Source organism: Ursus americanus, chromosome 19, assembly GCF_024610735.1.
Source record: "Ursus americanus isolate L20-20 chromosome 19, mUrsAme1.1.p, whole genome shotgun sequence".
Lineage (NCBI taxonomy): Eukaryota > Metazoa > Chordata > Mammalia > Carnivora > Ursidae > Ursus > Ursus americanus.
In genome coordinates this window covers 51,834,113-51,862,098 of record NC_142145.1, presented here as the reverse complement: position 1 = coordinate 51,862,098, position 27,986 = coordinate 51,834,113, and the positions used below count along the sequence as shown (strand labels likewise).

The 27,986-nt window shown below is 39.3% G+C and overlaps 1 protein-coding gene across 1 annotated transcript in view; it reads left to right on the top strand.

Moving 5' to 3' along the window:
- The first annotated feature begins 20,988 nt into the window (after positions 1–20,988).
- The window catches only part of DLGAP1 (DLG associated protein 1), a 793,827-nt gene continuing 786,829 nt past the window's right edge, over positions 20,989–27,986 (top strand). The window contains exon 1 of the mRNA XM_045781889.2: positions 20,989–21,110. The gene's annotated coding sequence lies outside the window, so the exon portion shown is untranslated. The remainder of the gene's footprint in view (positions 21,111–27,986) is intronic.

Below are 27,986 nucleotides of genomic sequence, written 5' to 3'. Positions count from 1 at the left end.
CCCTGCTCCCCTTCCCTCCAGCAACTCTCAGTTTGTTTCCTATGATTAGGAGTCTCTTATGGTTTGTCTCCCTCTCTGACTTCCTCTTGTTTTATTTTTCCCTCCCTTCCCTTATGATCCTGGTTTGTTTCTTAAATTCCACATATGAGTGAGATCATATGATAATTGTCTTTCACGGATTGATTTATTTCACTTAGCCTAATACCTTCTAGTTCCATACATGTCCTTGCAAATGGCAGGATTTTATTTTTTTTTTTATGACATTTTCAACATTCTTCATTTCTTTGTGAGATGCAAGTTTCTGTTTGCCGTCATATTCCTTCTGCCTGAAGAACTTCCTTTGCCACTTTTTGTAAGGTAGTCTGCCGGCAATGGATTATCTCAGTTTTCTTTGTCTGAGAATATCTTTATTTCATTATTTTTGCAAATATTTTCACTGAGTATAAAATTCTGAGTTCACTTTTTTCTTTTAGCATTCCATTGTCTTCTAGCTACAAGTTCACTGTAATTTTTATCTTTATTTCTCTGCATGTAATGTGTCTTTTGTAACTGCTTGCAACGTTTCCTCTTTGCTTTTTTTTTCCCTCCATAGTTTGAATTCAATATGGCTAGGTGGATTGATTGCTAGCTCCCCCCCCCCCCCCCGCCTTATGTTCTCTGAAGTTCTTGGATTTGTGGTTGGGTGTCTGTGTTTACTTTTGAAAAATCCTCAGCCATCATTTCTTCAAATATTTGTTTTGTCCTATTCTTTCTCTTCTCCTAGGATTTCAGTTACATGTATGTTAGACCTTTTAATATTGTTCCACCAATCTGGGATATTCTTTTGTGTTTTTCTTTTTTTCTTCACTCACTTTCTGTATTCTAGTTTGAGTCATTTCTACTGATGTATTTTCAAGTTCCTTGAGTCTTTCTTGGCGTTGAGTGTACTAATGAACATATTGGATGCATTCTTTGTCTATTTTACTGTGGATTTTTTTAAATTCTAGCACTTTTATTTGATTCTTATGGTTTCTGTCTTTCTTTTTTTTTTTTTTTTAAGATTTTATTTATTTATTCGACAGAGAGAGAGACAGCCAGCGAGAGAGGGAACACAAGCAGGGGGAGTGGGAGAGGAAGAAGCAGGCTCATAGAGGAAGAGCCTGACGTGGGGCTCGATCCCAGAACTCCGGGATCACGCCCTGAGCCGAAGGCAGAGGCTTAACCGCTGTGCCACCCAGGCGCCCCTGTCTTTCTGCTAAAGTTTCCAATCTGATCTTATATGCATCTTCCTTTTCCATTCGATTCTTTAATACATTAATCATAGTTATTTCAAATTCCATGTCGATTAGTTCCAACATCGGTGTCATAGTTGAGTCTGGTTTTGCCAATGGCTTTCTTTATGGGGAGTGTATTGTTTTTCTTATCTTTCCATGTGCCTGTGTTTTTTTGTTGTTGTTGAAAACTGGACACTGGTGTAATTCAATAGAGACTGAGATAAACAGTTTTTATGCTTAGAAATGGGCATGTTGTACTTTTCCTAGTTTTTTTAGTGCAGTGGTTTGAGTAAGTCTAGTTAGGAGCTGGGTTAGCTCTGAAGTATGTTGTCACTGTCATAAACCTCAGTGGATTATATGCTTCAAATCCCTCTAGCGACACCTTGTGCTTAGGATTGGGTCTGGGTTTTCCGAGGGTTTGTTTTTCCCCTCAATATTTGCTTCATTTTTAGCTTTATGTCTCCTTTTTGCACTGAACCTCAGAGAAGGTATCCTCCCACACCTTTGTTCCTCTCTGAGCGTGTTTTCCACACATGTAACTTGAGATGTATTTGCATGACAGCAAGACATGGTGGTGACAGAGTATTTTCTGTTGTTTTCATTTACCCTTACTATTAGGCAGATACTATATCCTTGGGTATTCAAGGTGTGGCTTCCTTAGTTCTCCTGCCCCTTCTCCACCTATAATTCTGAGTCTAGCATATGTATTTTCCCCTTTCTCTGGGGTAGGTTGTTCATTGTTTTGTTTCCCTTTTCTTCCCATAGCTGCAGTGGGTTTTTTCCAGTGGCCTAGGGTGTAAATATTAGTTGCCTTTTCCCCAACGGATTAATGCTTTAATTCTGTAGGGGAGATAGGAAAGAAGGTCCCAGGTGGAGTTCTGTGACCCTTTCCTGCTGTTCCCTTTCCCCAGGTCTTTTCTCATCGCTCCTTAGGTGTTGGGCCAGTTGTTTGCACAACCCACAACCTTAGCTGTCCAGTGGGTACAAAAAGTTCATGAATTTTCAACTTGTCCAGCTTTTCATTATAAGTTTAGGAGTGATCTCTTCCCAGCTTTCCATATGCCTGGGTGGAAATTGGCAGTCTCCAGAACTCTTACTTTTTTACTGAATCATTACAATGAGGTATTCAGGGCCCCTTTATACAAAATTTATTGAAAGCCTGAAAGAGCTTTTGCTTGTATAGGTTATATATATATTGGCATTTACTATATGAGAAATTAAACCTGAGATATTTTTAAATAATGTATTAATTCATTTAAAAATAAAGATAAGAAGGGGCACCTGGGTGGTTCAGTCGCTTAAGTGTCTGATTCTTGGTTTCTGCTCAGGTCATGATCTCATTGTTGTGAGATGGAGCCCAGTGTCAGGCTCTGTGCTTATTTATTTGAGAAAGAGAGTGTGTGTGCATGAAAGAGAGAGGAGGCGCAGGGGGAGGGGCAGAGGGAGAGAGAGAGGCAGACTCCCCGCTGAGTGCAGAGCCCCACATGGGGCTTCATCTCAGGACCCTGAGCTGAAGGCAGATGCCTAACCAACTGAGCCACCCAGGCACCCTGTATTAACATAACTTTTTTTGAAACTTAAACATATTTTATGGAACAAAGTATATTTAGTGATATTTTATTGATTGTTTTAATAATGCAGCTGGAGTCTCATATCTCCTCTCTGCATTCAGTGGATTGCAATGTCACATAATATAACCTATGGAAAATTCCATTGTAAACTCATGAGAGAATGAGGAAGGAAAGGGGGAATGATGTCTTGTGTCTTAGTATTATTATGAAGATAGTTTTGATCTTGCAGACCCCCTGAACAAAACAAGGATCGAGCACCTCCAATGGGTATAGGATCACTGAAATAAGTAATAAATGCAACTATGCCCTTGACTTTTGACCCTTACACTGATGAGTATAAATCAAGTCCCAGGGTGTTAGGAAGTTTAGTTTTCTTATAATATACTACACTTTTGAAATTTGAGAAAGAGGAATTTATAAAGGCAAAACTAGGTCCAGTAAGTGACTATAAAGCCTGTGTCTGTCTCCCATGTCGTTATGTTTTTGATGGATTGAGAAACAGGCCAATCAAAACGCACTTTGCAATTAGAGCATATGTACTATAGCGTCTTATATTGGTCTTCCAAAAACTGATAACAGCATCTCTTACCTTCTACAGCTATAAATAAATATTTAGAAGATTATTGGATCTTAAAGAAAGCTAAATAATGGGCATTCCCTTTGGGCATTTAGAATTATATAGGTATATGTGTATATAGGTAGTTTGTAGACTTCTTAATGTTTCAGATATTAACCAAACATGTTTAATATTTTCTCAAACATATTCTATATTCTCCAAATGTCTTCTGGCAAAATTCTTACTTGAACTAAAAATGGCTCCTATCAATAAGTAATTCTTTACACTTCATGAATGCAAGTATAGAATTTATTATTAATAAAATGTGTCTATTCTGATCTTCTCTTCTAATGTAGCATAACTCAAATTAGCAGCCTATTAACCGTCTGACCTTGGTATTAGCTCATCTATGGAATTTGAAATTATTCTAAGTTATCCACAAAGGACACAATTGCCAAGACATCTGACAATAAATAATGACAGGATAGACAATATTTTGTGATGAAGTGTGAACATATGCTTTGTTCTTTCTTAAAGGCCATTGCATCTCTGTAGACTTTCATGATGTATTAATATGTCACTACACATTTAGGTCCTGAAGCATAAAATATATTCTAGCCAGAATGCTTGCCAAGATACTAGTGCCAGAACTGAAATACTGTAATGTGTTTATTGAACAACATAACCATAATGAATAGGATTGCAGGTTTGTATTTTACTGTGAAACCTCAAAGCAATTAAAAGAGAAAGAACTGACAAGGTCTGTAAAAACTAAAACTAAATCAATTCTCAGGGACTCACCAATAATATAATTTGTAATGTAAAGTTCATGATATAAATAGCCCCCTTTATTGAATTCCTATTGTCTTTCACTGTGTTAGGCTCTTTCCTGACTTTGCTTCTATTTTTCACAACTACTCTTGGAGGCAGAGGCTACTTCCATTTATAGATGAAGAAACCAAGGCTCAGATAGATATGAAACTTAGCTTAGGACTCAAAGCTAGTAAGGAACAAAACTTGTATTTGAGCCTGTATCAGCTGAAGTGCCAAAGTTACACGTAACATTTACATTCCACCAAGCTTAGTTTTGCAACAGTAGAGTAAAGGTAAACCAAATTTATAGTAAAAAAAAAATTACTATTTGTTCATGGAATATCGAGTTCATTACAATGCAATAAACTTTACAAATCTGTAACCTAATTTATTACACACATGTTTTCTGATTTAAAAATATTTAATTTATAATGCAATTAATAAAATAAATTTCAGTAGTACAAACTAATTTTTTGCAGCTTATATTTTATAAAACACTGTCATATTATCACATTTTTAAAATCAATTTCATAATTCAAATTGTAAAACACTAATTGGGAGAGTTGTCCAGAACATGATACTGTAGTCTAAATTAAGGATTCCATTTCCATGCAATTTTTATCTCATCCATTATAAACAGTTAATAATATATTATTATAAGTCTCTGTGCTGGACACTAAGGTTTATAGGGAATATGAAACATGGTACTTGTTTTAAATTTTTTTTGAGAATTATTTATTGATGAAAGATTGTTCCTCTAATATCTGCAGCCACCATGTAAACATGTCCTTGACCATAAGTTGGAAAAGGAATGAGAACCATTTCAATCAACCCAGTGTTCTAAGCACAATGTTGCCTTATATGATATCACAGAAAATCCTGTAGAGGGATCATCATCATCTTTATTTATTTTTAAAGATTTTACTTATTTATTTGAGAGAGAGAAGGACAGAGAGAGCACAAGAAGGTGGAGGGGCAGAGGGAGAGGGAGAAGCTGACTCCCGGCTGAGCAGGTTGCCTGACTTGGGGCTCAATCCCAGGACCCTGGGATCATGATCTGAGCCGCAGGCAGATGCTTAACTGACTGAGCCACCCAGGCGCCCCTCATCTTTACTTTAGCGACGAAGAATATAGATGCAGAAGAGAAACAACTTGTGCAGATTGTTGCAGCTAGTAATTGGCAAAGTTAGAATTCGAATATGAGAATATCAAATTTTACAGCCTATGTTTATTGGATTCTCACTTTGCTGAGAGAATATAGTCTCTCTGTTACTTACCACTATTCTTATAACAGACTAAATAGATGTCATAATAACAATGATTTATTTATAAACCGAGCGTCATATAAATATGACTCTTCAGTGTACTCCAAATCAGGTAACTTCTATCTGTTTTTTTATGGCTAACACAAAACAAACTATCTCATCTTTATTTTGAAAAGCAGTTTCCAGGACATGTTCTAAAAATAGTTTAAATACAATTTAATCCCTTCATAAAAAGGAACCATGATTACTGACACATTACTAAAAGTTTACTATATTCTTAGTCTTCTGTTCTTTAAATGAATCAGCTTATTTAGTGATTCACAACTATTCCATGTGGTACTATTTTCATTCATGAGAGAGATGAAGAAACAGGGTTAACAGAGCTGGAATTCTGACCTGTTCTACATGGTTAGTGTGTGTCTAAGTCTGGCGTTGAATACAGGTTGTTGAATTCAGAGCTACAGGATGAAGGGTGATAATTCATATCTATCTTGATCATCTTGTGGCAACTCAAAAGTGAAATAATTTCTGCATTGTCAAGGACTGTGAAGTGTGGATTTCTAAAAAACATTATCTTGGAGTATAGAATATATAAATAAAATGCTAGCAATCATAATTTCCTAGCTTGATGAGTTTTCAGGGACCATATCCATGTCCTTAGCCCCCAGGAATAAATAAAACAGTATCAGTTCTTTAAGAGCCTCTTATCTCCTCTTGGAGCCATTGCTGCCCTTCAAAAGAAACCGCTGCCCTGATATCTAACACTATATTTTTGCCGCTGTTTGAGCTTTATATAAATACGGTTATACTATATATATTCTTCTGTGTTTGGCCTCCAACTTAGATTAGCTTCCCTAGAAACTGAGATGGAGAATGACGTGCAGGAAGTTTACTGGGGAGTCCTCTTGGCAACATTACCTGTGAGGGAGTGGGGGAAGGGGGGCTTCAGTAGAGAAGGAAGATGAATTGAAATGCAGTTACGCCAAAGGACTCTAGAGCTGGGTGACCCAGAATGGCAAGGGGGCCAAGCCCTTGTACCCCCACGTTGACCATCGTTCTTGAAGAGGAGATCGAGGAGGTGTTGTTAGTATCTACTTAGTACACACACTGGGCTAGTGAGATTCACTTGATTCATTTAATCTCACGGGGGAAATGTTCTTCCAGGATTTTAGTCGGTCTGTTTTCTTAGGAAACCTTGCAAGAGGAGGGCTAGTGGGGTGAAATAAAGCGCTGCTAGAGCAGCTGGTCTCTGGGTCACAATTAATACTCATCGTCTCTTTCCTCCCCTACTAGGGTCCCCTCATTCTCAGCACCTCTTCTTGTCTAAATGGATTATCATGTAGAGTGATCCAGACCATCTTCTCTAAGGGGTCTGAGTTCCTGAATGCCTTGTCCTCAGGTTGTTGCACTTGACTGTTTACCATCGGTCAGGAGGGTACCAAAAATGCCCTAGTGAATTACCTGAGTATTAAACATGATCTTCATTGCCCAATCGTGACACGTCAGCCTTATCTCCTCCTGACGATCAGAATTCCTGCCAGCGTTGTGGCTTTGATACAAGATACTCCAATTCACTGGGGGGCAGCTTTAGCTTAAAATTTCATTTTTCTTGGGGCCCCTGGGTGGCTCAGTTGGTTAAGCATCTACCTTTGGCTCAGGTGATGATCTCAGGGTCCTCTCTGTTCGGGAGGGAGTTTGCTTCTCCCCCCTCCTCAAACAGATAAATAAAATCTTAAAAAAATAACTTTTCCTGATATATCCTCTTTGGAAGTGTTTGCCCTCTCGGAACCAGACTTTTAGACCTACAGGACCTAAGCTTTTGAATATGGGAAGAATATTTTTCCTACATGGGTCATTGGGAGAAATGGTGAATGAACCACTCTTACATTTGCCCTTGGTTCTTAAACAATCTTGGTGTATACTGTATCTTACCCCATGCTGGCAAAGTATCACTCCAAGCTGGCACCTCAGTTGCAAATTCAAAAGGCCATTCCACCACTGTTAGGCTAGCAGCTTTGGGGTGGTATGACCTGTGATAGCATTGGTGGATCCTCATAGTCATATGTCCACCCCATACTTCATTTGATATAAGTGGTGGCCTGCTTCAATGCAAAGTTCATAGGATCCTGTGCCAATGGATTAAACACTGTAAATCTGTGGACAGTGGTGCTGGCTAAGATCCTTTGGGCAGCAAAAGCAAACTCACACTTGGAATATGTATCGATTCCAGTTGAGATGAAGCAATGCCTCTTCCAGAGTGGAAGGTTTCCAGTGTATTTCAGCCTGCCAAGTGTCTGGTTGTTCTCCTGGAGGGATGGTGCCAAATTAGGATATCAGTGTTTGTTTCTGTAGCTGGCAAATGTGACATATGGCTTGGGCAGTAGTAGATCAGTCCTAACCAGTTGGAGCCATGATGTTGGACCTATTCATAGCATCTGGCTCTCCTACCACAGCTACTCTGTTCATGTACCCATTGTGCTACCACTGGAGTGGTCAGTGGAGAGCTGGCTGATGTCAGATGACTAAATAATCTGTCTTTCTTATTGTGTCTGTCTTTTCTGTGGTGGCTGCTCTCTGCTAGGTTCTAATAGGGGATAAAAAGTTCTTCAAGCTCGTCATACTTCATACTCCCAAAGGTCTTTCCAGGTCTCTCTTCCCTTGAACTCCTTCCTCTCAATCTTCCATTCATTCTCTCTCTAGGACTTTGACTAACCAGGCAAATCCTGCACTACTGTATGTAATTTTGTATACTATGTCCAGCAGTCCTTCACGTGTCTTTATTCCCCTTTTCCTAGTTTGTGGATACTTAAGGAAGTGTCTGTAAGCACCTTTGCAGGGCTGTGGGAAATATTAACACATACGTGTGATGAGCTTCTGGGTCCTTCTTCGTGGGAAACCTGGTATTTTGTTTTTGTTTTTGTTTTTGTTTGTAGGCTTGGTACCTAAAAACTGGCTCAGGTCCAGAAATTAGGCAAGAGACCACGCATTTTTATTGAGGCAGCTCTCCTCAACTTCATGATCATTCACTTTTGATTGTTTTGAACATCTAACTGGGAACAATACCCTTGTTGGCTGTCCATCTACCTCTGCAAAGAATGCTGTTTTATTAACCATCTCCAGTAGCCTACATGGGTCAGCGATCCCTGGCTGCCATTCTCGCTAATAATTGTGTTCGTCATTGCTGTCAGAAGTATTGCTCTGTAATAGCATCTCCTATGATCAGCCCTGGCCTTGGAGGACAGCACCATTCAGCATGTCAACGTAATTCATGCCTATTTAGTACATTTCTTATGACGTTAGCAAACCGTGTCCTCTGGGATCTTCCATAGAACATGGTTACCTGGTGGGTTTTTCTCAACTTAGTATATCCTGGAATATATACTGTACCATACTCACTTTTCTGTACTTTTTTTTTTTTACAGTAAGCTCTATGCCCAACGTGGGGCTTTAATTCACAACCCTGAGATCAAGAGTAGCATACTCTACCAACTGAGCCAGCCAGGCGCCCCACTTTTCTGTACCTTTTGATCTTTTTTCTTTTCTCTATTTTCTGCCCTGGTGTGCACCATTGCTCCCTCCAAATTTCCAGAAGCCATCTTAGCAGCGTGCTAGCACTGTCTTCCAGGGTGATTTTCAGGGAGATGTTGTAGGTGATTGTTCTCATACCAGGAAGCTGGCCCTTACTTATTTTTCTGGCAGGTCAGAGGGGAAATGGGCTATATTCCATTGGTGATACTATTGTTTTGCATCACCTTTTTTTTTTTAAGGTTTTATTTATTTATTTATTTTTGTGAGAGAGGGAACGAGTGGGGGGAGGGGTAGAAGCAGAGGGAGAAGCAGACTCCCGGCTGAGCAGGGAGCCCAATGTGGGACTTAATCCCAGGACACTGGGATCATGACTTGAGCTGAAGGCAGACGCTTAACCACCTAAGCCACCAAGGCCACCCTTGTATCGTTTTTATACAGGGAGTAGTGCCACCCTTAGAAAAGTGGAGTTTAGGTCCAGGAGCTTCTGGGCAATCTAGTGATAAAAGATTTTCAAGTGTATTGACCAAGATATCCATCCTTCCCAACAAAAAGCCTGATCTTGGTATAGCAGACTTGCTGGGGCTGGCCAAGAAGTCAAATTTCCCCTTGTATTTAAGCTCAGAACCTCATCATTGGCCTTTTCTGCTCTCTGACTACAGGCACTGAGAGCCTCTTTATATGATACCAAAACTTTTAAATCAATTTATACTATCATCAATAATTTATGAGTTTTGTTATATATAGTTTTATATTCCATTTTAATTTTTGGAAATATGATACTTTATACATGCTATATACTTTATATATGTATACATATTTGTATTTCTGATAATTCTCTATTGGAATGCTACATTATTTAGAAATATTTAGAATGCACTAACTTTAAAAAAATAAGAAGTTACTTTTATTTGGTTGTTTTGATTATGTTAGTATTGGAAACCTAGCTGGATTTACTGAATTTTTCAACCTAATTAATTTTTAAGATATTATTTATTTATTTGAGATAGACAGAGAGAGCATGAGCAGGGGAAGGGGCAGAGAGAAAAGGACAAGCAGATTCCCCACTGAGCGGGGCTTCTTCTCAGAACCCTGAGATCATGACCTGAGCCGAAGTCAGATGCTTAACCAACTGAGCCACCCAGGTGCTCCTCAGCCAATTTAATTTTTACCTGTTCAAAGCTTTGGCATAAAAAACTGGAGGATTTGTTTTCCTTTCAACAATGTTAATTTTATATCTTATGATCCCTTCAAAAGGAGATCAATCTGTTGCTATAATATTTTCCAGGTTTATGTAGTCTTTGATAGAGTTGGGAAGACCAAAAAGTTATTACTTCTCAACAGGACCTATTTCTGTCAGGTGCCCAAATTCATGGATATCACACTGTGGTTGATTACCTTCCACATGTGAAATTTTCTATAGATTTTAACCTACTTGAAAAGAGAGGATTATGGACATTAAAAAAGGAAAGGGACAGGGGCGCCTGGGTGGCACAGCGGTTGAGCGTCTGCCTTCGGCTCAGGGTGTGATCCCGGAGTCCTGGGATCGAGCCCCACATCAGGCTCCTCCACTGGGAGCCTGCTTCTTCCTCTCCCACTCCCCCTGCTTGTGTTCCCTCTCTCGCTGGCTGTCTCTCTCTCTGTGAAATAAATAAATAAAATCTTTAAAAAAAAAAAAAAAAGGAAAGGGACAAATAAGAAATATAATCTAAGGTATCATCTTTTTTAGCATTATTTTTTTAGTGAATACTCTCAGTAACCACCTTTCCTCACCTAACCGTTTATTATGGTTATTTTCTTTGTCAGAAAACAAAGCTCAGGCCATCATTTTAGTTATTTTACGTATTCCATGATGTAGATATGTCATTACTTAAGTGTGTGGTTGCTGGACATCTGGGTTGTTTTCAGTTTTTCTGCTCTTGTCAAAAAAGCTAACATATAGCTTTTCATAGCAGTTTGATTTGTTAACTAAGCTTAAATTCTAGAAGGAGTTGCTATGTTAGGTTAAAGAGTTTTGCTAGATATTGTCAGATTACTTCCCTACTTCCCTAGATATTCTCATTTGATAATGTCTTACCTCTGCTGCTGAGGATACAATTTTCTTACACTTTTGCTGACAGTATTAACAATGAGTTGTCTTTGACAATTGGATTTACGAATAATATATGTTTGTTTTAATTGTATTTCCTGTTTACTAGTGAAACAATGTTTGAGCACACTTTTATCAGATATTTTACTATTTCGTTTGCAAATTGTCTTTCATCCCTTTCTAACTGTTCATCTTTTATCAGTTACCACCCACTGTAAATCCTTCGCTGTCCCATATGCGAATATGTCCGATAGGCCATACCCTACTTGTGAATGTCATGTTTATATTTTGCCATTGCTTTTCAGTTCTTACTGTAATTTTGTCTTTCTTCTTTTATGGTTTCTGTTTTGGCTTTATGCTGATAAAGACCTTTCTAAACTCCATTTTCCCCCTGATTTAGATCTTAAGTTGGACATGTCAGCCATAGTGGACTGCTTACTGTTCTATTTCTGTGCTCTCTCATGGTATTTTTTTATGCCTAGGAGAGCACCACCACCCCACCCCCATACATACTAATAGGCAGACCATTATAACTACTACCAAGAATATGCATTTGATAAATATTGACCCTTTTGTGAAGATTTAAATCAAGGATAAACTTTTCCTTGGAGTCTTTTCTGAGTCTCCTCTTTTCACACCCTCTGTAAAGTTCACTGTTCTTTTTCTTATGCCTCCGTCTACCACCCCAAAGTAGCCATCCGAACACCTCCAACACTTTTAAGGCTGTAACTTAGTAACAAATTTGTATGCTTTTATTGAACTGTAAGCTCTTTGGACAAAATTCATACTATGTTGCTCTTCAACCCCCCAGCAGCATAGCGTAGTTACGCACAGATGTCTGTTGAGTACCTGTTGGGCGCGTTCAGATACATGATCGAACGAGGTGATTTGCCCAGGCTGAAGCTCAGAGAGCTGCCAAGAAGGCCAGCTGAGCCTTCTCCCAACACTATTCTTTCGATTGCACGGTGTTGCTGCCGGTCTACCTATGAAGTAATAAGGACCAGTAATGGATATCTTTGTGCAGATTTTTAATCCAGAAAGTTCAAATTCAAATTTCGTCTTTTTCTTATCTAGTTTTCATCCAGCTGGAACTTATTTAATTTACTTGTATAAAGATGACATCTCTTTCTCTTATATAAGGAAAAAACTTGAGCAGCCAAAATGTGCTTTGGGCTGGTTTAATGGAAGACTTTTCCATTTTCTTTAGAATTAAATTTCCTCCCACCCCCAATCTTCTTGTTTCTTGCTGCAAATGTTACTTTTTTCCCCTCTTTTAACTAAATTGTGTTTTGCCCATTATTTTTTCTGGTTGGTAAAATTTGTATTGCTAAAGTGGGATTAAACTTAATGGTTATTGTGGTGTAGCTAGAATTGCATGGAATAAGCCCCCTTCTTACATAAAGTAAATGGATTTCATGCTTCAGGAACTAACACAAAACTAATTTAATGTGACAGGAGAACACAATTTTAAAAGCAAAGATCCAAATGATCATATCATCAACTTCTTTTGAGTTGGAAGCGACCACAGAAATGGTTGGCTCTTTAAATCACCAAAGTCAACATCTTAGGAAAGATTAATCCAGCTTTTGACTGAATCATCTTTTTTCCCCCCACATTTTCTCAAAGGCCACTCATTTCATATAGTTCTAGTTATTATAAGGTTTCTTTCTAATTCAAGTTTTGTTGGCCCCCTTCTCTCTCCATTAAGTGCCTGTTTGTGGGCATGTACTCAGGGGCGTTCATACTTGGACTCTTGCAATACCCTTCTGACCGGCATGCTTGGTCCCACGTAATTCACCCTGTCTCCCAACAACTTCCAACCCATATTCCACATGAATTGCAGTGTGCTTGGGGTGCAAAAGGGCGCCTGCTTACCAGTGACTCTCTTCCCACCTAGTATTAAGGTATCAGCCTCTTCCGGGCAATATGACCTTGGACATTTAACGAACTTCTGTTAACCTCAGTATTCTCAGTTATGAAGGATGAGAATACCTCTGTCACTTCACACAGTGGTTTTGCAGGTAAAATAAATGACACATACAAAAGCCACCATTACAACTAAACAGACTTCCTGGTAAATGGTACAATGTCCCAGAGTTCTAAGTCTGTTCTAGGGAACTGTCACCAGAAATGTCTAATCCTGCCTTGACAGTCTTGTGAACGTTAGACCCCGCTCCTGTGTCTAAGTTCTTCCCCTTATAGGCTCTCTGTCTGAGCTAAACGTCGGCAGCCTGTTCACTGCTCCTAAGCATGTGCTAATTACTGATACTATGGTTGTTCTGGGTGATGCTTCCTGAGACCTGTACATTTTTGTTCAATTCCCTATTCTTTCCAACTCTCAGGACAGTGCCCCTCCTAGGGGAAATATCAGGCTGTGGTTTTTCTCACTTTCTTAGCACTCTGGCACCCTCACTTCGAAGCCAGTCTACTCTTTAAGGCCACTTTAGGCTCCCAGTGAGTGACGCCATTGATTCTGCTGAGAAAGATCTTCTGAACACAGGACATAAGCCAATTAGGTAAGAAACCGTCAAAGCCGCTTTGTATTACCTGTCAGAGTGTGAAAGGTCAACTGTGAGAACTATCGTGCTCCCTTTCTACCATTTAATTTTTGTGGTTATATTTTTAAAAATTCTCACAAGGCCACCAATTTTCTGAGAAAGAAAGAGAGATGGGCACTTTGAAAATTATTTATTTTATTGTTTTTTCAATAGTGCTGACCCAGTGCCGGACTTGAGAAAATATGGGGTCTTATCCCTTCCTTCCTCTCAGGAGTAATGCTAACTGTTTCTAGGTGGTGTCCAGACTACAGAAAGTACGCAGAGAAAATGATCTCATACGTGCCGCTAGAGCAGTCACCTATGTTGTCCACCAGTGGGACCTGGCCCTGGAATTTGTACTGGGATTTGGATCTCATCAAGGAATAGTCGTGACATTAAGACTCCTGCTTTGCAATAGCTCCATTCTGGGCACTGATGTCAATCCAGTTTCAAGTTGTAGTTAGTAACTGCATGGAACCCCCCTTTTTTTCCCAGCCACTAACTACGTCAAGTGCTGGAACCTCATTTATGAATGTGAACATTTTTCCACCTGTGTGTAACTGAATATATTTCATCATAAGTAGGTCTCTGACATTCTTCTTTTTCTACGCAGTGAAGGTACCATTCTCCACCACACTTATTCTCTGTCTCCGGGATTTGTTCAAAGAACTGGTAGGTTGTAGGTGTTTCTATTTTTAGCTTGTATTTTAAGATAATAGGAAGGAATGGAGAACGGTCTCTTTTCAACCATACCGTGGATAGCCTACATAATTGTCCTCTGTAAACCGTGCAGGGATGTTTCCTTCTCCTGACGAGTCTTCTGTGACTTTCCTATGTTTGCCAGTCCCTTGTACGTCTTCCACACATTATTGCATCCTCTGACTTACCAGGATTTGGTATTTACATTGATATTTTTCCTTTAGGGAATTTGAAAATAAATAGACATATGACAAAATTATGTAGATTAAGAAAATATAGCGTCTATTGCGACTCATTAGATTTATTTTAACACAAAAAGCTATTTCCCGGGGGGGGGAGGTATGTGAAAGTAAATCACTGTTTATCTATGTGTTACAGTTTATGTAGTAGTCAACTCATGATCTCTGTACTCAGATTACCCACCTTGTGTATTACCTGTGACAGGTATATACACTTCTGTTGTATAAGCTTTATTTTAACTTCTTTCTCCTACTTGCCACATTTTCTTACTGTCTCACAGAGTGGTTGGTGGTCAATAAATGCAGACTCAGAATAATTAGGAAAGAACGGCTTCAGGAAAAAACGATCAAAATGTATTTCAAACTAAGCTAGAATTGAATTTTGGTTTATCTCATGCTTTTAAATGAGATTTCATTTGCTTACATTCCTAAGTGCATATCTTTAAGAGTTGTCTATTCTTTCTAAATAAAATGTAGCAAAACACTCAGGTGCGCGTAGAAACAAGGACGTGTTGGATTCAGAACACTTTCTCCACCATCTCCAGACCTTTTTCCCTTCCTTCTTCTAGTGTTCTGACTTGGGTGTTTGGCATAGAGCCTCCCTTATCCGCCACTGGCCATCGGTGGGATCTCTACAGGCCTGAACCTGAGAGCATTTAGCAGAGGCAGAGTTTTGACTGGGATTGAGACACTTAAAGATTGATGACCCGATAGTGTGGGAAGGAACAGCCAGGATGGAACAAGTGGAGAAAATAGGCTGCAGAAGGGAGTCAGAGAGGAAAAAAAAATAAAAGCAAAATTCAGTTCTCTTTAATATTGCAAAGCCGAATAGACATACAAAATTTTCCCCCAGATTATCACATCGATCCTACAAATAAGCCATAGACTCTCAGCCAGAGTTTGGCAAGAGAAAAGAGAGAAAGGAAGGAAGGAGGAGGAGGAGGAGAGGAAGAAGGGCTATTTCCATGCCAAGAGACAGTCTCTGCCCTTTGAGTAACTTTTGCTTGAACATGAGAAGAAGGTTCCTCGTTTTGCAATGTAACAAAACATTGACTGCATAACGGAAACACTTCTTAAAACAATTTAGAATTTGGCAGGGATGTAGACTTAGCGGGGAAGGGAAACTATCGGCAGAATTTTTATATTTTAAAGCACGGCGAAATATTACCTCTCATTTAAGAAGTTGTTCTCTTAGGAGAGTTTTCAGTTAAAGACATTGCTTTTTCTTTTCCTTTTAAAACATGGTAGCATTAAGCATCATTATTATAATACTGAGAGATGGAAAGAATTAAATAATTAGAATTGTTAATGTCTTGGTCAAATTACATTACATATTCTGGATCTTAAAAAAATTCAACCTGTATGTTTCAGGTATACTGTAGTCGATCATGGAGAAATGGCCTTTTTGGCAAAACTTACTTTGTTTAAAGACCAAATGAACACTACATGCTCTTAATTCCCATTAGTGACAGCTCATACATTAAAATGGAGACTTTTATGATGTACCAAGTTTAAGATTTGCTGGCATTTCCAAATCAGGACTAATTGTACCTTACATGAACTTATTTAGGAAAGAAACCTGTAGTTTGCAATATTATTCAAAAAAAAAGAAAAACAAATGGTAAGGATTCCTTTTAATCTGATATTGGCCTAGGTCACTTTCTACCATAACTGATACATTGAGCCATTACCTTCCGCAGTATGATATTAAGTGACGATTTCAAAGTATGCAGTAATGTTGGAGATGAGAACGTCTAAATTCACACAGTCACCGTCAAAGTTGGCTTGAGCTGTAAGCATTTCAAATAATTTCTATGGGGGAATGAAAGAGAAAGAGATTTTTATGGGGACTGTGGTGAAAACAAGCTAGACGACGTTTTCTGCCGGCCCAGACTTTTCCTTATGGCCTCTAGCTGTCCTTTTGACTTTCTTCTTTTTCCTTTCTCTAATATTGCTTGTGAAATTTTGCCTACAGGAAACCGCTTTAAAATAGAAGTATTACCTAAAGTAGCAGTAAAGTGAAGAGTATAATAAACAACATATAAAAGCCCTATCTGACCGGTAGGCTTAGATACAAAAGGGCTTCTAGGTATTTAAGGACGAACCTTCCCTAGGCAAGTAAATGACTGGAAATGATTTTAATTATTATTATTGTAGACAGATTAATCCTTTTACAAAGCAACTTTTTACCAATTCAGTGCTGTACAGTGGTGAAGTCTTAATTAAGGTCAGAAAAGTCGGCTTTGAGGTCTGATTCTCAGGTTCATGGGCAATGTGACCTTGGAAATGTCATTTTAATCCATCTGAATTTTTATCCTCTGTAAAATAGAACTAACCGTGTTTGTCCACCCATAAGTTCTTGAAAAGCAAATAAGGTAATATATATTGTTATTTTGAAAATAACTGCTTTAAATGAATGAGATTGTTAGGATTTCAGTTCCTAACATGAATAATGTAAGCGGAAATATCTGTTTCTGATTAGCCTGTTTTGTTCATCAATGTAAAAATAACTTCCTCAAATTTAGTGGATTTAATAAAACATTTTAATAATATAATTGTGAGTTCAACTATGACCCCACATGCATCTTAATATCCTAAAGAAATATTCAACTTCATTATCACAGCTCGATAACACAAAATAATTGATTTCTATGTAGGTACTTATTGGTATAGAGTATCGACTTCAGCTATTGCTCTACGGACTCTAAATCTTACTGTTCTCTAAAAGCTGCAATCAATAGCCCCCTGCTAGTGGGCTGTGTAAGTCTGTGGTTACTTTCTTTCAAAGGGTCCTGGGCACATGACTCTCTCTTGGCTGCGCCCCTCCGTCCAGTACTTAAATCACCTGGGTGCTTGTTAAAATACAGATCCCAGAGCCCTTTCACTGGTGAGGTTTGGGATTAGGATTTTTGAATAAGCCCTCCAGGTGCTACTGATGAACACGAATGATTAGGGATCACTATTTCTAGATCACTAAATTCTGAGTGTCTGACGAATCAGTCAATGTAATTCTTCTGCATTTTATGCTGGGAAAATGCGTGGGGGAGGGGTTGGAATCTTAACCATGCCTAATAGAGTGACCAGCACTTTTGTTTTAGACCTTCTCACCAGCAGTGCTGGCTAACTGTCCCATTCAGGATGAGTGGTATTATTTCTGAAAAAAATAAATGCAAATATGAGGTTTAAAGATTCAAACTTCTTTGACCCCTTTTGTTCAATGACAGCCTGTGAATGTTCACTGAGAAGTTACAGAGCCCCTTTTGGCAGAAGAGTCTTGTATTGCCAACCATAACAGCCATTGAATTGGCTCAAGGTACAGCTGAAATAAAGTGTTGAAACTTTCCATCTGACCATTGACCATATGGGAATGTTTCCCCTGCCATTACCTACAAGGTGCAAGTTGAGTTACTGCTTTTGTACCTGACTGATCCACCCTGATACTATTCTAGCTATCCTGAGAATGTCTAGACCTCCAAGTAATTTGGAAGATTTTGCCATTTTTTAGTTACTCAAGAACGGAGTTAACTTGTGGTGGACGGTGGGAAGAGGGGCATCTGGTGTTTTTGTGAGTAAACTCGGCAGGAGGAGGGAGATGGAGGTAGGGGAAAGGGGTGACTCTTCTATGGCAGTGGGTTCTTCCAGTGTTTGCACTAACTAGCAGGATGCCCAGGACACATCGGAGCTTTCCAAGGTGCAAATGCTCCAGTGGCAGCCCGGATCTACTGAATCAGAAACTCCCGGGAGGGGGGCGCCTGGATGGCTCAGTCCTTAAGCCTCTGCCTTCCGCTCAGGGCGTGATCCCAGGGTCCTGGGATCGAGCCCTGCATCGGGCTCCCTGGCGGCTGGGACCCTGCTTCTTTCTCTCCCACTCCCCCTGCTTGTGTTCCCTCTCTCGCTGGCTGTCTCTCTCTCTCTGTCAAATAAATAAATAAATAAATAAATAAATAAATAAATAAATAAATAAATAAATAAATAAATAAATAAATAAATAAATAAATAAAATCTTAAAAAAAAAAAAAAAGAAAGAAAGAAACTCCGGGAGGGGGAGGGGGCCTGGCAGTCTATCCTTCTGCATGCTGTGAGAACCACCGCTCTTTGGCAGAGTTTGTCAGCCCTGAGAGGCAGTCCAACTATGCACCCTTTCTATATTCCCAAACTAAAACAGCTCCTGGTAGTCCGGCACGAAGCAGCTGGTCCCGACAGTATGCACGTGACGCGGGAAGCGCTGGCCTGACGGTTCACTTCTATTGATTCAGGTCCCCGTTGCTCTGGTCCAAACTTCTCAGAAGCACACGGCCATCACCCGTCACTAGCAGGTGCTGTAGCAGCAGGTTAGAAGGCTCTGCCCATCCTTTCTCTGTTCAGAACAGCGGCAGAATTGCCCTTTGGGATACACATCGGGCAAACCTTGCATGATTTTACCGAATAATCCAGGTCAGCTTGTCTCTCGCAAGAATCAAACCCGATCTGGGAAACAAACTGAGGGCTTCAGAGGGGAGGGGGTGGGGGATTGGGATAGGCCGGTGATGGGTATTAAGGAGGGCACATATTGCATGGTGCACTGGGTGTTATATGCAAGTAATGAATCATGGAACATTGCATCAAGAACTGGGGATGTAGTGTATGGTGACTAATATAACAAAATAAATATTATTTAAAAAAAAAAAAAGAATCAAACCCGATCAGCCACCTGTTAATCTCTTGTCAAAATCTTTGGTGGTCTCTGGTCGTAAAAGCCACAGCTGCTCCCTCCATGGGGCAGGTCCTGGATTTGTTGGCATCTCAGTACCTTTCCGGGCAATGGAAATGATTCCCTTGGGGCCATTCTGAGCCTGGACGTAGCTAGCTTAGTGTTCAAATCAAGTCACTACTTAAGAATGCAAAATAATTAGGCTGTACATATGCACACAGTTATGCATGCAAGGAGAGAATGCAGGTGTCGGGAAATCAGGGCACTTACAGAAGAGGTGTCTTAGCTACACGCAAACTGAGGGTTCCTTCCTCTTTCCCTTTTTTTCCCTTTCCCATAGCTGGCTCTTTCTATGCCTACCTGCTTTTCCACCTGCCTCTCTTAATGAATGAAAGCCTGCCTTTGTAATTTGTAAGAAAATAGTTAAGCATCACCTACTTTGGGATTAATTGCCCTGAGTCAGAATGCCGGCTTTATTCTCTACAACCTCAACAAAAGATTTCTGAGAAGGGATGGGGATAAACTTTCCTAAACATTATGGCATAGAGGAAAAAAAAAATCAACATCAGTTATTATGTTTACATTTTTGTTTCTCTGTGCATTAGCTGTTCAACTTTGGACAAATAGCTTGCTGACCTGTTTCATCACCTGTAAAATGGGATAATACTTATTTTACAGGATTTTGTGTGCCTCATATAATTAATATAAAGTACATGCACATAAATGATGCTTAAAAACTGGTAGCTGTCATTTTTTCCTGTTGTTACTTTTAGAATTTCCTGTTGGCATCAAAAGATTATATTTATTTGCAATGCAGAAGATGGTAGTTTAAAAAATAGAACTATATTCTTCCTTTTTAATAATTTGACATTGAAATGAGTTATCAAAAAGATGTTTTGAACCCATCTTCCCTGAAGGTCTTTAAAATAGGTCACATCTGATGTAGAATTGTCTGGCTTGTCTTCGATGACAAAACTCTAAAACTTCTTCCCCATTTTGAGGTTTAGTGATTTATCCCTGGCCTAATGGACACAGAGAAAATTGATTTAAGTGACACAGATGAAAGCAAAGGGATAACAGTTGCTCTCAATTTACCAATTTCCAGTGTTTGTGAAGTTTATCTTTTAGTTGCAGCAATAATGCTCTCAACTTTCATCCCTGTAATCATCTTCCATCAGTTTCAAAACATTTTCTGTAATAGCTGTTCAGCTAATAGACATTTCAGAGTTGGTAAATAATTTGTCCAGGTTAGAGGGGGGCCTAATTTCAGGTTAGTGTATCAACAGTGTCCACTGAACATAAATGCACTCTGTTTGACTTTAATATTTAAGATAATCAGAAAATGTGAAAAGTAATATTTCTAAAAATGAAAAAAAATTGCTTTATTCAGGTTTTTTCTGTATTCCTGCAGAAAAGCCAAGGGGACTGTGATATAATCAGAAATACATATTTGGTCTTTATTCCAGTTTCTGACAGAGAGCTCCTTTTCTAATTCCCCAAGTGATGAAAGCAAGAAAAGTGATTTTTTGTTATGTTACTCAGGTGATTTGGAAAACATTGAAGGATGGGGGCTGGTTGCAGGTGGAGCCAACCAGTGATCAGGGGGCATGGAACTTTCCAGGGAGGGAAGAGGGATGGGAGGTTGAGTTCAATCACCAGGGGCCAGTGATTTAAGCAATCAGTCCTATGGAATGAGGCCTCCATAAAAACCCACACGGAGGGAGTCTGAAGAGTTTCTGGGTTGCCGATGTGTGGGTATTTCTGGAAGAGAGCTTGCTCGGAGGGCATGGGGTCTCCTTGCCCTTTCTCCATACCTTGCCCTGTGTGTCTCTTCCATCCGACTGTTCCTGAGTTATATCCGGGTAATAAACAGGTAAGTAAAATGTTTCTCTGAATTCTGAGAGTCATTCTAGCTAATTAATCAAACCCGAGGAGGGGGTTGTGGGAACCTCCAATCTCTAGTTTGTCCTTCAGAAGCACTGGTGATGTCTGGACTGAAATCTGGACTTGAGAGTGGTGTCTGAATGGGGGGAGCAGTCTTGTAGAACTGAGTCCTTATTCTGTGTAATCTGATGCTATCTCCAGGTAAGTCGTGTCAGAATTGAATCACAGGACATCTGGCTAGCATTAAAGAATTGCTTGGCATGGGGGGAAGAAACCCACACATTGGAATTGGGGTGCAGAATCTTAGGGACAAATCAGAATTTGTGGGCTGCTCTCTACTGTTAAAATTCAACTTGAGTGAATTTTGGAAATCTTCTGGTTTTATTCAGTGATTCATGAATCGGGTAGAAGCCATTCTAGCAGATAGAAAGGAGCTCTAGAGGAGCTGTAGAAAACGAGACTTTTATAGGTAGAAGGGAGCAGGAACAAGGAAGTTACACCAGGCAAAAATGCAGGTTGTTTTTTTGTTTGTTTGTTTGTTTTTGCAAAGTTACTTTCCTTTAGGGATTGACTGAGGTCTGTCACACAGATGACCTCACTAGTGCTAATCAGGCGATTCCTGACCGACTGCTTTAAGATTCCTGTTCTGGGAGAGCAAGAAAGTACAACTGAGTTAAGTCTTGGTTTGGTGATGTGGGGGTTGGCATACTGATGCCAATTTTTGGCCTGTTTGCTTGTATTTAACGCTACTCAATGTGTTTAAATGCTGAAACATATGCTGTTCTTTTTTCACTGCTTGCTTCACATGAGTATACCTTATTTCCCAGTATGATTTTATATGCCCCATGGTTCTGAACACATAGCAAGAATTTACAAGTATTTGCTGACTTTAAATTACTATTAAGTATCCAGGGGTATTTCTAAAAAAATATATAGGCAGAAACGACACACATTTTGGTGCATATACCGTAACTGATATCATGGTGTATGCTCCATTCTATTGAGAATTGATGCCGTAGGAAGTCATTAAACCTTAAAAATAAAAGCACACACTAAATTAGAGTAACATATTGATGAATGATCTATACAACAGATGTCTGCTCATAAACCCAGCTTAATGACCAGATAAATATGTCCTGAATAAAAGTAGAATTAAGAAAATCTTTACCTTGAACTGATTAATTAAAATTTTAAATACCCTTGGCTCCTAAGATGGGAGAGGATTGAACTACAAAATTACCATTTAGTTTTTCCGCATGTATCCTAACATTCTATTAAACACAAATAATAGGTGAAATTTACTAATTTGGGTACTAATAATTCCAGATTTGTGACAGTTTTACTCCACTAAAAGCTGCGGGTTTGAGCCATGGTGGCTCAGTCGGTTGAGCGTCCAACTCGTGATTATGGCTCAGGTCGTGATCTCAGGCTGCTGGGATAGAGCCCCGTGTTGGGCTCCCCATTCAGTGGGGAGTCTGCTTGTCTCTCTCCCTCTGCCCCTCCCCCTGCTCTCTTTTTCTCTCTCTCTCAATAAATAAATCTTAAAAAGAAAAAAAAAAGCTGGGGTGTTGTGGTGTGCTACTTAAGGAAAAAGGAATTGGTACTTTTGGAAATATAATCAAGAACAAAGTATTTGAGGAAAAAGTATTTGGGGACTTTAACATATTCCTTTACAACAAATAAATGGATGTTGATAATTTCAAGTGAATGTTCTCTGTGCAAGAGTGGTGAGCGTAGGACCCAAGAAGTACCATGATGTAAGTATGGTTTCTAAGTACACAGAAGGAAAGAAAATTTTTAAATGTTACATGGACTTTGGCAATATAAAGCAGTCTGTTTTAGGATTACTGCTCACTCTCACTTTGACATTACACAACTTCCACACACTGAAATCCGTCTCCTGAAACTGAGGACATCTAGTCTTCTGATGACTAAGAAACCATGGTTATTGAGGAAACTATTGCTAATGAGGATTGTAACAACCTGTTAGACTTGGTACTCACTAGGTATTGTGCTAAGCCCTTGAGGCGACTGATGTCCTTCTCACAAGTACCCGAAGGCAGAGTACTTTACCATACCTGCTTGACAGGTCAAGTCCTAGAGACTCCGTGTTTAAGTGACCTGCCTTGGCCACGCAGCTAGGCAGTAGCAGGGACATTTGAATTCAGTTGTTTCTGGCTCTGGAGTCCGTAATGGTACCACTTGGCTCTAAAATCTATGGCAGCTTTACCCCTTTTGTTCTTTCCCCCACTTTGACGTATTGCACAGATCTCATTCTAAATAGTATAGGGAGTAAGTCAGTGCAGGTTATGCAATAGATGTTTTGGAAACAATGAGGAAACCTAGCCAGGACCCCTTAATTGAGTGAACCACAAACCCTCTTCACCTATCTAAAAGACTTATTCCTTCTGACTTGGGTAGTGAGAAAGATGCAGGAGATGTTTCTCTGCTCTTCCTGTTCGGCTTCGTTTGGCTGCCCAACCCCCAACATGAGTTCCTATCTCCCCAAAGGAACCGGCCAGATCCTTCTTGAAAGGAGAGCATGCTTAGCCTTCTGTCAGAGATCCCCAATACCAGTGCTACTGTCAGCTCCACATGGTTGGCTATATGGAAAACCTACTTTGTTCTTTGATTCTTGGTAAAGGCTTTTCCTTACTATATTTTGGACCTCAGAATAACAGAAGAACATAATTAAGAATAACCCACTCCCCTTAATTTTGCTACATTGGAGAAATGCTTGGTCCTCCCCGTCATAAAAGTCCCTGCCCTTCTGGTGGCAATGGAATTCCACAGTCACGGTCACTTTCACAAAGTGAGGGGAAATGGGCCTTCAGATGGTATATCCCCATGTGTTTCACAGGACTATCAACTTTGTGTCTCTGTAAAACAGACTTTGAATTATGTATTATTGCTCTCCTTACTGTTTTTCTTTATATTTGGAATCAAGTGTTAAGCTTTTATTTCTTCTTACGAGTAACTGAGGCAAAATCCTCTATTCCAGATGAACTGAGCATGTTTCATATATTTACAACCAATCACTCTAGCTCTCTTTGCCTGAGAACTATGCCGTGGGACTCTGCTAATCTTAGTTAAACTCAGGATGTACTCGGTTTGTCTGTTTTGTAGGGTTCGTGTTTCTTGAGTAGAATAAACCCTGAGTCTGATTCCTATAGTCTGTCACTTTTCCAACAGTGTAGGGTCAAAGTGCAAGTTATCGTCAATTTGTCTTTATCCTGGGGTTTAGAAACATTGTGGTACTTCCAACTCGCACATTCAGTGTCAGCTGGGCTGTTGACTGAGTGGTTTTTATAATTCCTTTTTGGTAGTCAAGAGCAGCTGTAAAGCATCCTTGCTTTCCTACAAATTGGGAGGCTTATAATTCAATGGGTATTGACTTAAGCAGTTTGTTATAAACTCTGAGGGTATTAAAAAATCATTAGGCTGTAAAGTACCATTTGGCCCTCGGAATATGCATTGTATTTCTCTATATTTGCCAGAATAATTCACCTTTTAATCTTTCCTGCATCTGTCTCCATCCTTACTCTTTAATTAATGGCACGTATTTGCAGGGTACCTACTTTATGCCCATTAGAATTAGTAGGTTAAGGAATCCTCATCTGGTTGGAGATCATGCCCTGAGTTCTCTCACTGAGACTGACAGTAAAAATTGGAATCTTTAAAATGAGACAGAATCTTAATTATATTCTAAACTTGCTACTTGATTTCAAATGCATTTATGTTGATTGATTTCAACCCAGGAGATGGCAATACTTGCCTCCTTAATTTTTTTGGAGACCATCACAGTGGTATAGAAAGAAAAAAGGCAAGATTAAATAAGTTAGTGCTCATTTGGAATTTTATCTTCTCCTCCTCCATATTTCCTATGTCGAGAGGGGAAAAATATAAGCTCGGATAGGAAATTCCAAAATCAATATGCTATCTCTCTTAGAACATGTGTTTTGTGTTGGAACATTTCAAAGTTAAATATAAAACTCAAATGAAAGACTGAATCAAAAACTGGAAAATTAACATTGATGTTTCTCGGTAAGACTCTTCCTTTTTTGACACTATTGAATATTATGCTGCTTTTCTGACTATTCTGAGGACGATTTTATTTGCACTAGTGGCTTATTTTCAGCATAGTTGGGCCTAAAGAAGGTATGCCACATGTGTATCTCAGGACTATCGTTACCAAATGAGAGCTGAAGTCCCTGTAAATAAGTTTATGAAATCCTTTATGATAAAATAAATCTTCAAATGTCACTGTTGACATCAGAACCTTAGTAATTTTTCTCATCTTCAATCTTGATTGCCAAAAATAGATTTGTTCCCGCCTGCTTAAAATTATTTGATTCACTAAGAGAGGAATTTAAATTACATAGAGGGATATTTTAACAATAAAACTGAAGCTTTCATTTAGGAGCTCTAATTTCATGAATAACTACTTTGAAGAAGCAATTGAGGCCAGAGATTTGGGGGCTTTCTGTTTTGGAGGTTTTGTTTTTTTTTTCTTCAAGAGAATTTTTCCATTTACAAGTGCATCTTTCTGTGCTTAGTTTAGATGTTGTCATGCTTTGACTGAAGTAAGTTCTTTACAAAATGCCAATGAAATAGTGAAGAAAAAAATGAAATTTCAATTCTCACACTTTCAATAGCTCCTTGTTTCTTCCTGATTGAAGAAGAGTAGACCTGTGATAGTGGATATTTCGTAAAATTAAAAAAAATGTATTAACCACAAAATCCATGTCATCTAGTAAATGGGTACTTCTTGAAGTTCATGAAGCTCGGCGGGCCTTACTGTGGCTTTCTTCTTTCTGTATACATGAAGAAAGTCCAAGTTTATTGTCCCATTATTACATTCAGCCATATAGCCACTTTTTGTTCAGTCAGTATTTATTGCACTCCTTCTCGGTTATACGAGGGGATGGGACTCAAGGGCAAGTGAAACACTGTATTTACCCGCCGAGTTCATGAGCTGGCAGGAGAGGCAAAAACCAATAGAGACAAAAAAGTTAGAAAAACTTGGGTTCTCAAGTAAACAAGCTGCAGATGGAGATGAAAAATGAGGGTAGGGGGGACTAGTTTAATTGGATGGGGTAAGGATGGCCTCTTTAAAGAAATAACATTTGAGATGGGACCTAAATGGGGAGAAAGAATCAACCATATGAAAAATGAGAGCTACAGTACATTCTAGCTATGTGCAAATATGTGCAAAGGCAATGGGTGGGAAAGATGGGCATGCTCAGGAAACGGGGTGCAAAAAGACTGCTGTGACTGAAGTGTAGTAAGAGCGGGGCATGAAATAAGACAGAAGAGTCTAGCTATGCAGATAAGAGTCTAGGTATAATTTTCAAAGGCCACAGTAAGGAGTTAAAATTCTAAGTGCAGAGGGCACACAACAGAATGGAAGGACCCAAATGACCATCTCATTCATGTATTAAGATTGTTCCTGTTACTTCAAGGAAACCCTTTCTCCTTTAGGAGTTTGACAATCATTTTGGGATCTGCTCTAATTAAGGGCAATAAAAGTCTGGTTCAAGGTTGTAGCAGAGAACAGAGAGAAAAGTAAATCAAGTCTTCACGCATTTTGGGGGTTGAGTGGACATGACTTGCTAAAATGGGTCCCAAAGTGTACAGTCATCAGCTGAAGGGGAGAGGAGGGACCAAGGGCAGCTCTGATATTTCTGGTCAGTGCAGTTACTCCCTGGTGCTGTAGCAGAAAAGGGAGGAGACTGGGGCATGGAACAGATGAAGGTCAGGTCATTCTGAGTTTGAAACTTTTTTTCAAACACCTAGGATATCAAAGAGTCAGTTTGCAATATTCAGCTGAATCTCAGAAGTGAGACTTGGCCTGAGGATAAAAATGTGGGAATCATAAAATATAAAGATATTTAAATCCATGAGTCCGGGTAAGATCACTTTAGGCTATACAGTTATTTTAGAGAGTTCGGTAGATCATAAATTTCTTATCTTAGCCTTTAAAACTTAAGCAGGTTGATCAAGCAGGTTGATCAGCTAAGATAAGACCTCAGCAGTTTCTTTTATTAGTTGTCCTCAGGAAGGCATTTTAAGGGTACTATGACATGCAGCCAAATTCCTTTTCTTCCTGGAGCATCTGAAGCTTGGCTGTAGTCTCAGAATAAACGATAGTCTAATAAATGCTCTATTTTGAGGAACTAATCCCCTGATGAGTATCTCCTCCTGAACCAAATAGTTCAGTTTCTTAAGTGTTTGTAACCTAAACTCCACAACAAATCTGTAACAATGACAATACCAACTACCTCACTCTCCATTGCTATATATAAGATTTTTTTTTTTTTTTTTTAAGATTAAAGAGGACCTGGTCTTAAAGCAACACAAAAATGTGGTGGGATCAAGGTCAGAGTGCTTCTCCATATTCATGAACTACCATCTGGGATGTTGAGAAACTCCTTTGGCCCCAGTGATATGATTGATCAGCCTGACCTCTGTTTCTGGGTGCAGACTTTAACAGAGGGTATGGATCTGCTTCACTGTGAAACAACATAAGAGTTCCTATTTCTACATCAGCAGCTCTGAAAGTTGCTGCTGTGGGGAAGGACTAGTTAATCTAAGTTGCAAGCCATAATTCAAAGGGACTGCTATTGGCTATGTGGTGGTTTTGTCAATTGCCTTCAAGCTAAAGTGCTTTTCATCAGTTAATGCCATAGAAGTCATCACATAGGTGGCAACCTCCTATTGGTTGGGACCAACATCACTCCTCATTCAAAGTTGCAAAGAAACAACCAATGGCAACTCTAGAGGATGGTGTAATGGATAAACAAGACTCTTAATTGCACAAGGAATCAAGACCCTTGAAATGTAAGATGGTGGTTCAAGTTGGCCA